This window comes from Monodelphis domestica, chromosome 3 (genome assembly GCF_027887165.1).
Source record: "Monodelphis domestica isolate mMonDom1 chromosome 3, mMonDom1.pri, whole genome shotgun sequence".
Taxonomy (NCBI): Eukaryota; Metazoa; Chordata; class Mammalia; order Didelphimorphia; family Didelphidae; genus Monodelphis; species Monodelphis domestica.
The window spans coordinates 325,042,585-325,056,520 of record NC_077229.1 but is presented as its reverse complement, the minus strand read 5'-3'; the positions used below and the strand labels follow the sequence as shown (position 1 = coordinate 325,056,520).

The window sequence follows — 13,936 nt, the reverse complement described above, 5'->3', positions numbered from 1 at the left end:
TCCCGGGCTTGCCTCTTAGCCAATGCAAAGACAGCGCCTCGCGGACGACCCAGGTTCGGCAGCCCTCGAGCGGCGATTGCTATCCCGGAACTACCACAGCCTCAGGCTGGGGATCCTGCGGTGCCCGCCAGGCGGCGCCTGAAGCTTCGCGAACAATGGCCGCGTTTTCCCTCCAATGCCCCTGGCAGCCCCAGCCATCCGGAATCGGCCATTCGAGCTGGCAGAGAAGGGGGGCGGGGGACCTGGAGCGTGGCTAGCGAGGCTGGGGGAAGGGCCCCGCGTACGCCTAGGCCCGACGCGTCCTACGAGTTTCGTCGCGCCGGCACGCGGCCAGACTCAGGCGCTGGTGGTTGGGGGAGGGGGGGGTAAGCGGTTAAGCCGGGAGGGGGCGCGCGGTTTGGAGGGTGGCGCGGGCCCGGGCGGGAGAGGAGAGAGGGAGGGAGTAGGAAGGAAAGGAGGAGGAGGAGGAGGAGGAGGAGGAGGAGGTGGTAGTGGAGGTGGGGGGGAGGGAAAGCGGGAGTGGTTGAAGCCGGCGGCGGCGGCGGCCGAGCTGGGTCAGTTCTCTTTAGTGTTTGCCAATGTTGGAGGTGTCTCCAAACTATCCCCGGGAAGAAGGTAAATTCTCTCCCCGGGAGAGCACCCGGAACCACCCCCCGATCTCCGCGCCAGCCCCGGCTACTCGGGAGGCAGAGGGCGCTGGGGAGCCGCTGCCCGGCGGCGGGGGTGGGGCGCGAGGGCTCGCCTGGAGCGCGCCCCCCCCCATTCTGGAGTGGGCGGGGGTCGGGGGGGAGCGAGAGAGGGTTCTCAAGGTGGGGGAGGGGCGAGGATGCGCGTGTGGGGGTGTGTGCATGCGTGTGCGAGTGTATATGTGTGGAGTGGGGTGGAGTGGGCTGTGGACGAATGAAATCGGGAGTGAATAGCCGGGTTCGGGGTGTGTGTACATGTGTGGGGAGACGCTGGACTGGAAGAGAATGAATGGGCGCACTGGGGTTCGGGGAGGGAGAGGGACAGGTGTCTCCCGGGGGGAGGGGCGGGGCGAGGGAACTGGGAATGGAGAAGGGACCTTAACTGGAGAGGTAGGGGAGCTCGCCCATCAAGTCTTGGGGGAGAGGCTCCAGGGCTAGATAAAAAAATGCATTTATTAGGCACTGCCTGGGTGCGGGGAGATTGTAGATAGGGGTGTGTGTGTGTGTGTGTGTGTGTGTGTGTAAGTGTGTGTGCAAGGGGAATGGGGCTGGCGCGGTGGGAACCAGAGCTCTCGGGCTCTTGTGGAGCCGGCGGGCGTGGGGGTGGAGGGGGAGAGGACCCTGGTGGAGTGGCTGGACGAAAGCTCGGTGGGAAATCAGACTAAATCTTCCAGGGGTCTGGGGAAAGTAGTGTTGGGGTCGGGGGCGGGTTTGTAGTCGATTTGGATGTTGAGAGGTCGAATTTTGGTCCGGGGATGGTGGTGGCGGTCGCGGCTGCTGCTGCTGGCCTCTTAGAGAAGAGGTGGACCGGTTGTGTCTGTGGAACTGTAAAGAAAATAGCTAGTGACAGGAGCCGGGAAATAGCAGAGCAACGCTGCTATGATGGCTCTTTTTTCAATTCAGAAAGATATAGTTGCGGCCACTGACCTTGCTGGAGCAATAGAAGAGTTGAGTAAGCTGACAGGGATTGGTTACAGAATGTACAGTTTTAGAGAAGGGAGTTTGGAAGTCATCTCCTAAGGGGAAGGTTAGAGGTGCACTGAGCTGCGGAATGAACTGTTGGCAGGTCGAGGAACTTGAGTGAAAGAGGAGCAAAGAATAACTTCCATTTGAAGTAGGAGAGTTTGTTTAGGGATTTTAGTAATTTGAGTCCTTCCTCATATTCCAGAGCTCTTTGGAACCTGTAAGGAGAAGGTCAAAGTGGATCTTATTACCTTCTTCAGGGAAGATTGAAAACTTCATTATTCAGTCATGTTCAAAATTGCAATAAAGCTGTCATTGAATAATTCTGCTACTTCAGTGGAAACACCCTTAGGTTTCAAAATATGATGTATACCTGACATATATTTGTGTTGGGAAGAATAATATTAATTCTCTAGGGAAATATATTACCTGTTTAGGTTTTTATTCTCTTCAAATAAAGAACTATGAATCCTGAATTTCAGTGTCAGTTTATTTATTAAGTAAAAAATCAATACTTTACATCTGTCTAATATATCTTCATATCACCGACTAGAGACAATTCGAATTTGTAGATTTGCCTCATTTTGTACTAGGCCTATACTAAATTTGTGAATTTTTTTTTTAAACCCTTACCTTCAACCTCAGTATCATAAGAAAGAAGAGTGAGAAGGGATAGGCAATCAAAGTTAAATGACTTGCCCAGGGTCACTGGACCAGGAAATGTCTAAGGACAGAATTGAACTCCTGCCTGGTGCTCTATCTTGCTGCCCCTGAAGCAATTTTCTTGTTTTTTCTCATTTGGTTCACTTACACTGTCACATTTCACTAAGTCAAACTTGTTATTTGCTTTTTAGTAATCTTTAGTTGGATATAGCCAATATATTACTATAGTTATTAAGTTTTTATTAAGAACTAATGCTTTACGGGGGCAGCTGGGTAACTCAGTGGATTGAAAGCCAGATCCAGAGACCGGAGGTCCTGGGTTCAAATGTGACCTCAGACACTTCCTAGCTGTGTGACCCTGGGCAAATCACTTTACCCCCATTGCCTAGCCCTTACGGTTCTTCTGCCTTGAAACCAATACGTAGTATTGATTGTAAGGTGGAAGGTAAGGGTTTTAAAAAAACAAAACTAATGCTTTATACTTGGGAAACTTGCAATGTGATTCTATTATGTGTAGTTAACTTCAGTGTATACTTCAAATGGAAGAACACTGAATAATTTTTTAGTTTTAGTGCCAATTGAATTTCTTTTTCTTTTTATTGAAAAGTTATCAGGCTGAACATAATGGCTTAGTGGTCTTATCCTCAGGATTAAATACCTGTAATTACTATTCTATAAATTTCAAATATTGATAAGTTTGGCTTAACCCTTCTAAGAAAGAGAGGATTAAAAAAAACTGATCCAAAAAATAATGGCCCTTCCTCTATTGTTTATGTATTATCGAGAGATAGCATGCCTAAGGACGGTATGACGTCTAGTCAGCTAGACTTTCTGGTCTTTCTTCTGTTCTGATAGTGTTTATCTCTTTTCCCAATCTAGGACTGTGAAATGTTTCCTGGATTTAGAGTTAAGAGAATCTGGATCCCTGGACTGAACCTCCTATTTAATATCTGTGTGGTGGGTAGGTTACTAAACCTCCCTGAACCTTCCCATCTGTAAAATGAGGAAGTTGTACTAGGCCCAAAGGACCTTTCCAGATCTAATTTTATGATTTATAATTGTGGTGCTGAGGTTCTAATTCATTTATAATAGATTAAACTGGACAGATGAGAAAATACAGAAATGGCAATCTTAATAGGAAAAATGCTTGAGATTCAATCACACCTCAGAGTTTATTTAGATGTATGAGGTCTACAAATCATTTAGATGAGCTGGTTTTTATACATCTTGAATGCAACTCAGTAAAATGCTAACTAGGAACAGAGTACCTAACTTGTATTCTTATGGTACCATTGAACTTACCTGTGATTCCATTTTGACATCTTTAAAAACTATACGCTAGTGGTTTGCCATTTAGTACTGTATTCTGGTCCTGTATGTTTAGCATAGTGAAAGGTGGGAGGCTTGTGTATCAACCTTGTTGATAATTTATATTGTAAGGGGACCTACTGTATTATATACAATTTCACATTGTGAGTTGTATATTATAACAAGGTTTTAAAGTCCTTAAAATATGTTATTGAATACTAGGAGGCCTACTTTATTCATAATGAAGATTTATATTTATGTAGATGTATATAGTTATCTATTTTTTCCAAGATTTTAAATCTGAAAAAAGGAATCATTAATAAAGACTTGTTAAAGAACCTCATTACTATTTTAAAGACAACTTTGCATTCATTAGTATAGTGCTATGTTAATATAGTATATAGTATTTCATAATCTGAGAGTAAGGGTGGGTAGGATTTTGCTTTGTCAAAGTTATTTAATGAGAATTGCATATTAATCGCAGGAGGGATAGTAATTGAATTTTTGGAGTTGTAGTGATAATGTGTCTTAGAAAGCATTTAATTATGTGAAGCTTTTACCAGAGATAGAGCAAAACTTATGAGAACCAAGTTTCTTTAGTTTGTAGTATTTTCCTCAAGAAGCTTAGTTTAACTTTTTCTTGTAGCTGATTGTAATGTCGCACAGTATGCCTTATTGAATGGTACTGCTGGGTATTTTGAGAGACATGGCTAGATTTTTTGAAGTTTAAATTTAGATGAGATTTTTCTAGATGGAAACTTTTAGGGAAGAAGGAAAGCAGATAAAATGATAGGTAGTATGAAGTTGCTAGAAAATGGCATTTATATTCCTTATTTCAACAGATTATTTAAAATATTAAAGTATAGATTTGGAAATGGTCTTGAGGAATATACTAAAACCAACTCTGTGACTACATTTAAAATTTTTTGGCTACCCTAATTTTGTATTTATAAAATTGTTTTAATTGTGAATTTTAATTTTAATAGATAAATGTGTTAGGTTTATAATTATAATTTTGGGTAATAGTATAGCTAATACTAAGTATTGGCTGGTTACCTCAAAAAATGCCCTGGAAGTTATATAGTTCAAGCTTCATTTTCACAGATCTTCATTTTGTAATTGCATAAGGGCAAAAATTACAGAATGATACAGAATGACATGATCCATTTAAAGTAAAGAGTACTTGATTTCTTAAATTCAGAGTATTGCTATTTGTTTCAGGGTTTTGAAGGCTTTCTATTAATTACAAATTCCCTGATGCTTGAATTGATACTTGATACTTGAATTGATGTCAGCATATTTATAGATAAGGAACCCATAAATTTTTTTTTTAATTCCAAATGATACTTGCTGTGTTTTCATAGCATAGTTGATGGAATACTTGGGCTTTGTGTCAGGAAGACTTGGTTTCAGGGCCTGTCTCTGATACTCTTGTGACTACTCTATGTGACTCTTGCTAAGTCACTTAACTCACAGAACTTTTTTCCTCATCTGTAAAAATAGGGATAATAATATATATCATATATAGAGGAAGTATATAGTAGTGGAGTTCTTGGAATTGACTCTAACACTTGGAGAGAAGGTATTGATGTTCAGGTTAGAGGATTTTCCTAATCCTCAGGTTCCCAATAGCAATGAAATCACAGGTACAGTACCTATCATGTGTCGTTTCTACATAAACATGTGCACCATTTCCTGCATACATGTCTATGCACATACATGTGTGTGTACACACACATGTCCATTCCTGATGCAGACTGACCATGATGGGGTGAGTTTTTTAACTTCTCAGTGCTATGAAGGCAACTCTGCGATGGACTGAGTTGTAGAGCAGGTATCTGCCTTCATTGGTATAATTTCCTTACTGTGACTTCACTACCCTAATGACACCGTAGGCTCTATGGGCATGAGTATTTACAGCACATGTATACGCGAATACGTGTGCGTGTGTCATATGGGATCTGTATGTTCAGTTGTTCAGTTTGACCAGAAACTACAGTCCACCAGAGCCTTCTGCACTTCACGGGCCTCCGAAGTCTGTCCAGCTTCGTGTTCATTGTCCATGACACTGCCCACCTCCTCCCCGCCCGGGTCCTTCCGCCTTCAGCCTTTCCTGCCATCCAGGTCTTCTCCAGTGCATCACTGGCCACTTGTTTCAGTCACGTAGCAATGTTTAATGATGGATCTGAACTCTCTCTGTATTTATAGATATAAAATACGTGTCTGTGTGAACATATTATTCATGTGCATAGGTATGTGTTAAAGGTATGTTACATGGCTAGAGAAATGAGCTTGGATCTGGGCTTGATGCGCACCTGGAATAAATGCCTCGGAGAGCTTTGAACCCTGGTCGTACTTCCTCAGTGTGCACACTACTGAAGAAATCATAGGGGCCTCTATTTGCGTGCGTGCGCGTGTGCGTGTGTGTGTGTGTGCGTGTGTGTGTGTGCGTGTGTGTTCATTTAAAGTAAAGTTATAGAAGCAATTCTTTTACCTCAGGGGTTGTAAGAGCCAAATCAGAGGATGTGTATAAAGTGCTTTATAAATGTCAGCTATTATTCTTCAGTGAATGCTTAATATAAGTGATGTTTATTGATTGATTAATAGCCCAGAGATGTGAAAAGAGCTATTTCTTAAAAGACAGGCTACCTAAATCATAGTAAGCCATTTTAATAGATCCGTCAATGAATAAACATTTGTTAAATACTATGAGAATGAGGGAGCAACAACAGCAACAAAAACGTGCCAGCATTGTGTGAGGTAGTGCTTATGTTCTAAGATGGGGAGACACTTCTATAGACATGTACATATAAATAAATCTCTGTCTATACCCTGCACACGACACGTGTATGCAATGTACATGCACACACATATGTAATCATGCATACAACATACAAAGGGGTTTTGTGAGGGAGAGCACCAATAGCTGGGGAAAAGGCAAAGGCGTCATTTAGAAGGTGGTGCCTGAGCCAAGTGTGAAGGGAAGCCAGGGGTTCCCAGGGGCAGAAATGAGGCAGAGTACATCATGGAAGAGCAAAGACGCTAGGGTGGCAGCATTGTAGGGTCCGTGAAGAGCAGTCATGTGTAAGAAACCCGGAAAGGCAGGAAGAAGTCAAGTGGCATAAGAGCCACACAAAGTATTGTGGAGGTAGAAGCAGGATTTAGCAGGGGCTGTAAGGATTTAGAGAACGCCTCACGACTTGGTACGGGACTGACGAGGTGAAGATGGCACCAGGGTGGGGACCCTGAGTGACTTTTAGAAACCGTGCTGGCCTGCCAGTAACAGGCATTTGGAAAAGGAGTGGGTTTGGGAGGGACAGAGAATAAGTTCCCTTTTGGATGTGTTGAATTCGAGGTGTCTACGGGACAATTCTGAACTATCCAGTAGGTAGATTGCGTTGTAGGCCTGGGCTGAGGGCTCTGTGCTTAGACACCCCCAGCGAGAGTGCAGAAAGCAAAGCCTTGATGTAGATCCCGAATTAGTGGGTAGGTGATGATGATTTATGTTTCTGCTTTAAAATAAATCTCTTTTTGATCACATATACGTGCATGCAGATCTCGAGGAGTTTATCTGTTGAATTTTTATGTATAAACTTGTTATACACTTGCATATGTGTATGCATATATCTTTATATATGCCTATGTATATGTGGACAGGTGTGTGCAGATGTATTTGCCCTTTGTTGAACTTTTATGAATGCTGTGGTGCCAGCCTCACTTAATGTTGCTAGCTAATAGGATGAAATCTATTGGCTTTTAGCTAGCCCTCATTTTCTGAAGTGAGAAATCTGAGACCAAGAGAGGCTGTGGCAGATTGTCTCAAGGCCCCCGGGTTGTTAGGGAGAACAGGAAACGGCATCTTTGGCACCTGGACTTCTATATAGGCAAGACATGGTGCCATAGTAGATGTAACACTGGTCTGGGACTTGGGGAACTCTGTTCATTTCGTCCTTTTCCAGTGAAAAGTTGTCCAATGGTACCGTCATTTAATCTCTCAACATCAGTTTCTTTGTCTTTGAAATAGGGATAAAAATACCTTTAGTACCTAACCATTAAGAATTATTATGAGTTTCAAATAAGATAATCCTTGAAAAGAACTTTTTAATTTTTAAGTCTGATACAAATGCCAATTTTTCATTGATTTTTAAATATTAAATAGAATTCCAAGCAAAATTATAGTAACACAGATGAAGATGTTGCTGTTGTTGTTTATTTGTTTCAGTTGTGTCTAACTCTTTGTGGTCCCATTTGGGAGTTTTCTTGGCAAGGATACTGGATTGACTTGCCATTGCTTTCTTCAGCTTATTTTACAGATGAGAACACACAGGCAAACAGGTTTAAGTGGTATATATGCCCATGGTTACCTAGTCGAGTAAGTATCTGAGGCTGAATTTGAACTTGGGTCTTCTTGACTCCAAGCATGAGAGGAAGAAGAAGTGAGAGCCCCCCCAAATAAAACAAGAAAAACAGAAACTTGTTATTCTGTTGAGTACTCCATTTTTCATGCTCTCTTCTTGGCAGTTTTTTACTGGTTTTCCCATGTGTCTGACAACCCTTTTTCAGTCTCCTTGTTAGTTTAGTATCTGTCTTCTGTTTCTGAAGCATGGGTTTGATGTGAGTATTCTTTTTTCTCAGGGTTGTTTCTTGGGGATCTTATCAGCTTCCAGGGGTTCAGTTATCATCTGCACTCAGATGACACCCAAATCTGTCTATGTGTAGTCCTGAGGTCCAGAGGAGTTAGACAAACACAAGGCCATACAGCTCGTGAGTGGCAGAGCTGAGCTCAGTTCTCAATCTCTTGATTCCTAATATAGCAGTCTTTTTGCAACTTTATGTTGTTTTCCAGTTATTTCAAGACATTGCGTGGAAATTTCAAAATTGTTACTTGTGTTGAGGATAATACTGAGGAAACACATGCTTAAACACCCCATCATCCCAGAAAACTGTTGGCTAAAATTGTTTTTCAAGAAATATATTTAAAGAATTTGTTTTGTGGAAAAGTATTTGATGTGAAAATATCAAAAATTTTATAAAACTAAAGACTTCATTGGGCCTAATCTACAAAGAAAATTCTTTGTGTATTCATATTTATGATGGAAATATGATAGAGTGAGAATTTTTTCAAAATGAAAAAAAATGTTAGGAGTCATTGAGTCAATTTTTTTGATTTCTAATTTTATCCAAGGACATATATTTAAAATGCTTGTCACCAGTTGAAGGATACTGACAAATCAGACTCCATTAATTTATTTTCACTTTCAGGTAGTTGAAGATTAGGTAATAATGGACTGGTCAATAACATCTTAACCTGCTTTGGATATAATCTAATGGATTTAAGTGACTAACCCATTGCAATAGATTCCAATACAGTTTTAAAAAATAGATGGGTGCTAGAACACATTGATATTTTTTGGGGGTGGCGGTGGGGAGGCCAGACTATGATTTCATTGGTAAAAAGAACCACTTGGAAAGAAATTTGAGAGAGGACCAGTACCTTTCAGCACTTTCCTTGCAGTTTATAGTCTTACAGCTTTCTTTGGGACACTGAGAGGTTTGCTTAGGGTCACTCAGGTGATATCATTGAGACTGGATTTGAACTGAATCCTTTCAGCTTCTAAAGCTAGCTCTTTATTACATCTAATAATTTGCTGGAAAATGTCTGGAGTTGTTGGTATAAGCTTTGGAATAGGATTAAGTTAAGAGGTTATTAGTTTACAATTCCAAAATTGTGGGTTATCTCTGTTTTGTTTTAAATATTAAGATATTGAAGAAATGAAGATATAATCTTCTGACTTTATTGTATTCTTGTTCTTGAGAACCTTTTAAAAAAGATGGTGCTAGAGTTGAAATTTGCTTAGTTGTAATAAAAATTGCAAAATAATTATATTACATAGTATTATAATATAATTTTATAATTAGTGACAATAGATATTACTTCTTCTGGTACACTGGACAGGGCTGTCAGGATGTGTTTTCTTCTGCTATATCATATGATGCACTATAGACACTGATTATAAAGTAATTATATATTTTGAATCTTGGTGTTTCTCCAAAAGTTTTGCACATTCAATTTTGCCCTTTCTAAACAATTGCATCCATCTGTTAAAGACGATATTTTCTATTTTTTCTTCTATGACTGCAAATTGAGAGAAAATTTTATTATTTTTATAACTTTTATTTAAAATATATTTAAAAAATTTTCCTTTTCCTTGTTTGAGGGAGTAAAAAGATTCAGAGAGTGCAAGGACCATCACTAAAATAAGAATACATCCTTTCCAATGGTGGTAACATATTAATGAGTAGAAGACATTTTAATAGCTGTCCTAATGATTTTGGTATTGGAATCCTCTGATGCCTGCTTTACAGCAATATTCCCCACATGAAATTCTTCCAACAAAAGATAAGTTCTTTTATCTTAGCAAGATTTTTTTTAACTTATACCAGTTAAGAGTCATGATTTAGTCAAAGATAATGCCTACCAAAGAATGACTAGAGGACCATGGATGTTGTTTTAAACCTGGTTTTTTGCACATTTATTGCAGTTATCAATAGTTATGATTGAATTAGAACTGTAATTCTTGTTGTGGAGGACACGTAAGAGTCACAAATGGCACCGTTTCTCTGAAATTGTTGCCAGACATCTCTGTAAAAGTTATAGCAATGATTATATGTGACTAGGAGGATTTATTTCTTCATCTGCTGTTGGCTAAAATAAATCATACAATATAATTTTATTTCTTTTACTCATATCAGTTTTGAAAATGGGAATTTGTAGATTAGACCTAAAGAGGTTTTACTAACTATGCTTCTAAATGTGTTTCTGGAATTGTTTAGCAAAAATGAAAGAGGGGGGAACATTGCCCCTTATAACTATATATTTCTTAATTTGTTTTTTTTTTTAATTGACATAAGTGTGCTATACCAAGAAATGGGGATAGTATGGGACAATCTGAGATGACATAAATCAACTAGCCTTTATTAAGCATCAGGAAAGGGCTTATGTAGAAGGTAGTGTTTGATCTGAACTTTGAAGAAAACCAGAGGCTATAAAAGAGATCAGGAAGGAGTGCATTCCAGGCATTGAGGACAACTTGTGCAAATGCACCAAATGGAAGATGGATTGTTGTGTATGATGGACAAAAAAGCCAGTTTGGACAATAGACTTCATGGATCAAAGTTATTTATCATAAGTAAAGTTTTGGCTCCAGATGTTGAATTTTGCGTTGAATTCTAGGTAAAAAGTTTCCATTCTCCACAATTTTCATATTTGATATTTTCCTATAGGACCAAATATTCTTTGTATATTTGTAGATACACACACATACACATATACATTCATGATATATTTAATGTATGGCTGTCATTTTTCTAAGGTCAGTCAGTCAATAAACGTTTATTAAGTGCCTATTCTGTCAGGTATGCTGCTAAGTGCTGAGGAGTCAGAGAGGCAAAAAAGATAGTCTTTGACCTCAAGAAGTTCACAGTGGGGGAGACAATAAAACAAAAAAAAAAGTACAAACAAGCTGTATACAGGATAAATAGGAAATAATTAAGAGAGGGAAGACATTAGAATTAAGAGGCTGGGAAAGGCTTCTTGTAGAAGATGGGATCTTGGTTGGGACTTAAAGGAAACTAGGGAAGCCAGTAATAGAGATGAGGAGGCATGGAGGACAGTCAGAAAAAATGCCTAGAGTTGACAAATGAAGTGTCTTGTTCCTGGAACAGCCAGGCTGGTATCACTGAAACAAAATGTAGGTGTTGGAAAGTAAGGTGTAAGAAGATTGGAAAGGTGGGATGGGACTAGGTTCTGAAAGTCTCTGAATACCAAAGAGAGGGTTTTGTGTTTGATCCTGGAGATGGTGGGGAGCCACTGAATTTATTGAGGGAGTTGAGTGTTTGGACCTGTACTTCAGGAAATAGAGGCTAAATGGAAGATGGGTGGGAATGGGAAGACTTAAGGCAGGCAGATACATAAATAGGTAATATATCAGGTGTGAAGTTAATGAGAGATGTACTTGGGTGGTGGCAGACTCACAGGAAAGGGCCAAGAGATATTGCAAAGGGGGAAATGATAGGTGTTGTTGACAGATGGGGAAATGGGAAGTCAGAGGTATTGAGGGGCACTCCTGGGTGTCTAGCCCGAGTGACTGCCAGGCTGGTATTGTCATGGGGGGATAGGAGCTGGGTCCTTGGGGAGCAGAAGGGAATAGATGATGAATTCTGTTCTGGATATGAGAAAGGTAAGCTGTCTACCGGACATCTAGTTCAAGATGTCTGAAAGGCAGTAGGAAATGTGTGCTTGGATGGCCACAGAGAGGCTAGGGCAGCCTAGGGATATTTCAGAATTGTCACCTTGGAGGTGACTACATCCTTGGGAACTGATGATATCAACAAGTGAGTAGTATATGGGGAGAAGAGAAGCGGGACAAGTACAGAACCCTTTGGGACACCCACAGTTCGAAGGCATGCCTGGATGACGTCCCTGAAAAGGAGACTTGGAAGGAGTGGGAACCAGGAGGGAATAGTATCCTGAAAACCCAGAGTATAAGGACCGACTTGCGGTCCCTATATATATTTTACCTGTGGGTAATAACCTGAGAAGGAGAAAGGAGACTGAAGGAAATAGGTGAATAATAAAGACTCAGAGACAAAACGTTAAAACACATGGGGAGAGGTGCGATCTCCGTTAATATTTCCCATGGATAATTAATTAGTGGGAAGTATGAGGAATAAGAAAACACGTGGGAAGTAAGAACTCCTTAATGCCTCCTATGGACAAGATTGCCAGAGGATTAATAGGAAGCATGGGGGCAACAGCATCACGAGGAAAGAGAGATCAGGAGGAAAAGATAGGACAGAACACTTTGAAGATCCAGGGAAGTAAGAGAGAGATTCACGCTTGTTCCCCAGTATTTAATACAGGTTTTAGGAATGTGGATTGGGAGGTGATCAATGAATACGTAACATGGCATAGGTTTTAACCTTGGTTGAATTGACAATGACGAGATCAAAGAGGTGGAGATTAACCTGACATGCGCCTTGCAAAGGAATGCAGGCTGACAAGGGGTGAGCTAGGCCCCTGTGGCCGCTCAGGAATTCTCTTGCCCTTTGGACTGTAACTTCTATACAATGATCATTAACTGATCTGACCATGTATCTGGTAAATGAATATATAGGATACAATATCAATACATCAGCCATACTTTCCAGATGCTAACATGCCTTGTATGCTACACAGAGAGAAGAAAGTGAAGGAGGAGAGGCAATACCAAGAATGCAGGCAGGTTAAGGAGAGTGAGGATTGTCAATAGACCATGGGATTTGGCAATTAAGAAATCATTGGTAACCTTGGAGAGAGTCATTTCAGTGGAATGATGAAGTTGGAAACTGGATTGTAAGGGGTAAAGAAGAGATGCGTGGAGAGCACTTATTCTAGGTGAGCTACAAAGGGCAGAAGATAGGACAAGAGCAGAGATAGAAGTATTAAATGAGGGTTTGTAAGGTGGGGAAAGACATGGGCAGGTTTGTAGGTAGTAGGGAAGGAGCCAGTAGTCAGGTAGAGATTGAAATTAAGTGAGAGAGAGCCCTGTTATCAGGAAGCAATCTTTTGGAGAGAAAGGATGGAATGGAATTGTTTGCACCACTGAGGAAAGTCGGGCCTTCATTCATAGCTAGAAGGTGAAAGGAATGAGAGGAAAAGATTTAGGATGAAGTGGTTTGTTGCCAACAGGCATTCCAGAAGACACAGTGGAAGGGGAGGGTGGTGTTTGGTTAGAACTTTGGGGTGGGAGAATTGAGTGGGTTGGGAATAAGGAATTGGGTTGCGGAGGATAGGGAATAGGCTTGAATGGTAAACTACAGGAGTTTAGAATCACTGGCACTTGGAGCTCAACTTGTAAAGAGGAGGACTTTTAGTTAATGATTGACCAATAGCCACAAACTGAGTATTTCAACGTAGTTTTAAAAATATAGTTGTAATTATCTCTAATAAATTGCAGGTAAACATTTAAAGAAGTATCTTGACCTCAATATTGGAACTGATTTCAGTTCTTTGGGATTTTATTTGAGTTGTTAATAAAATTAAACAAACAAAACAAACCAATGTGACCAGTGTATTTGTTGTGTACTTGAAATTTAATCTGAAGCTGATGTACTTGATATTCAAATCTGCCTAGATGTCATTGTTAGTTACTTATAATTCTTGATACATTTTTGGCAAAGTGCCAGTTTCTGATTTGGCATTCTTGCCATTTGAACTATAGACATTCAACATGGACTCAGTCATCAGAAGACTCACATTTAAGTCTTACTTCAAC

The 13,936-nt window shown here is 40.5% G+C and overlaps 1 protein-coding gene across 7 annotated transcripts in view; it reads left to right on the top strand.

Moving 5' to 3' along the window:
* Window positions 1-478: 478 nt before the first annotated feature.
* The window catches only part of STAU2 (staufen double-stranded RNA binding protein 2), a 420,348-nt gene continuing 406,890 nt past the window's right edge, over window positions 479-13,936 (top strand). For 3 of the 7 annotated variants that reach the window (XM_007486964.2, XM_007486963.2, XM_007486965.2), the window contains exon 1: window positions 485-615. The gene's annotated coding sequence lies outside the window, so the exon portion shown is untranslated. Of the gene's footprint in view, window positions 616-1,033; window positions 1,077-3,246; window positions 3,274-13,936 lie in introns of those variants that run through there. The other 4 variants (XM_007486960.3, XM_007486962.3, XM_007486961.3 and 1 more) reach the window with 4 other exon arrangements.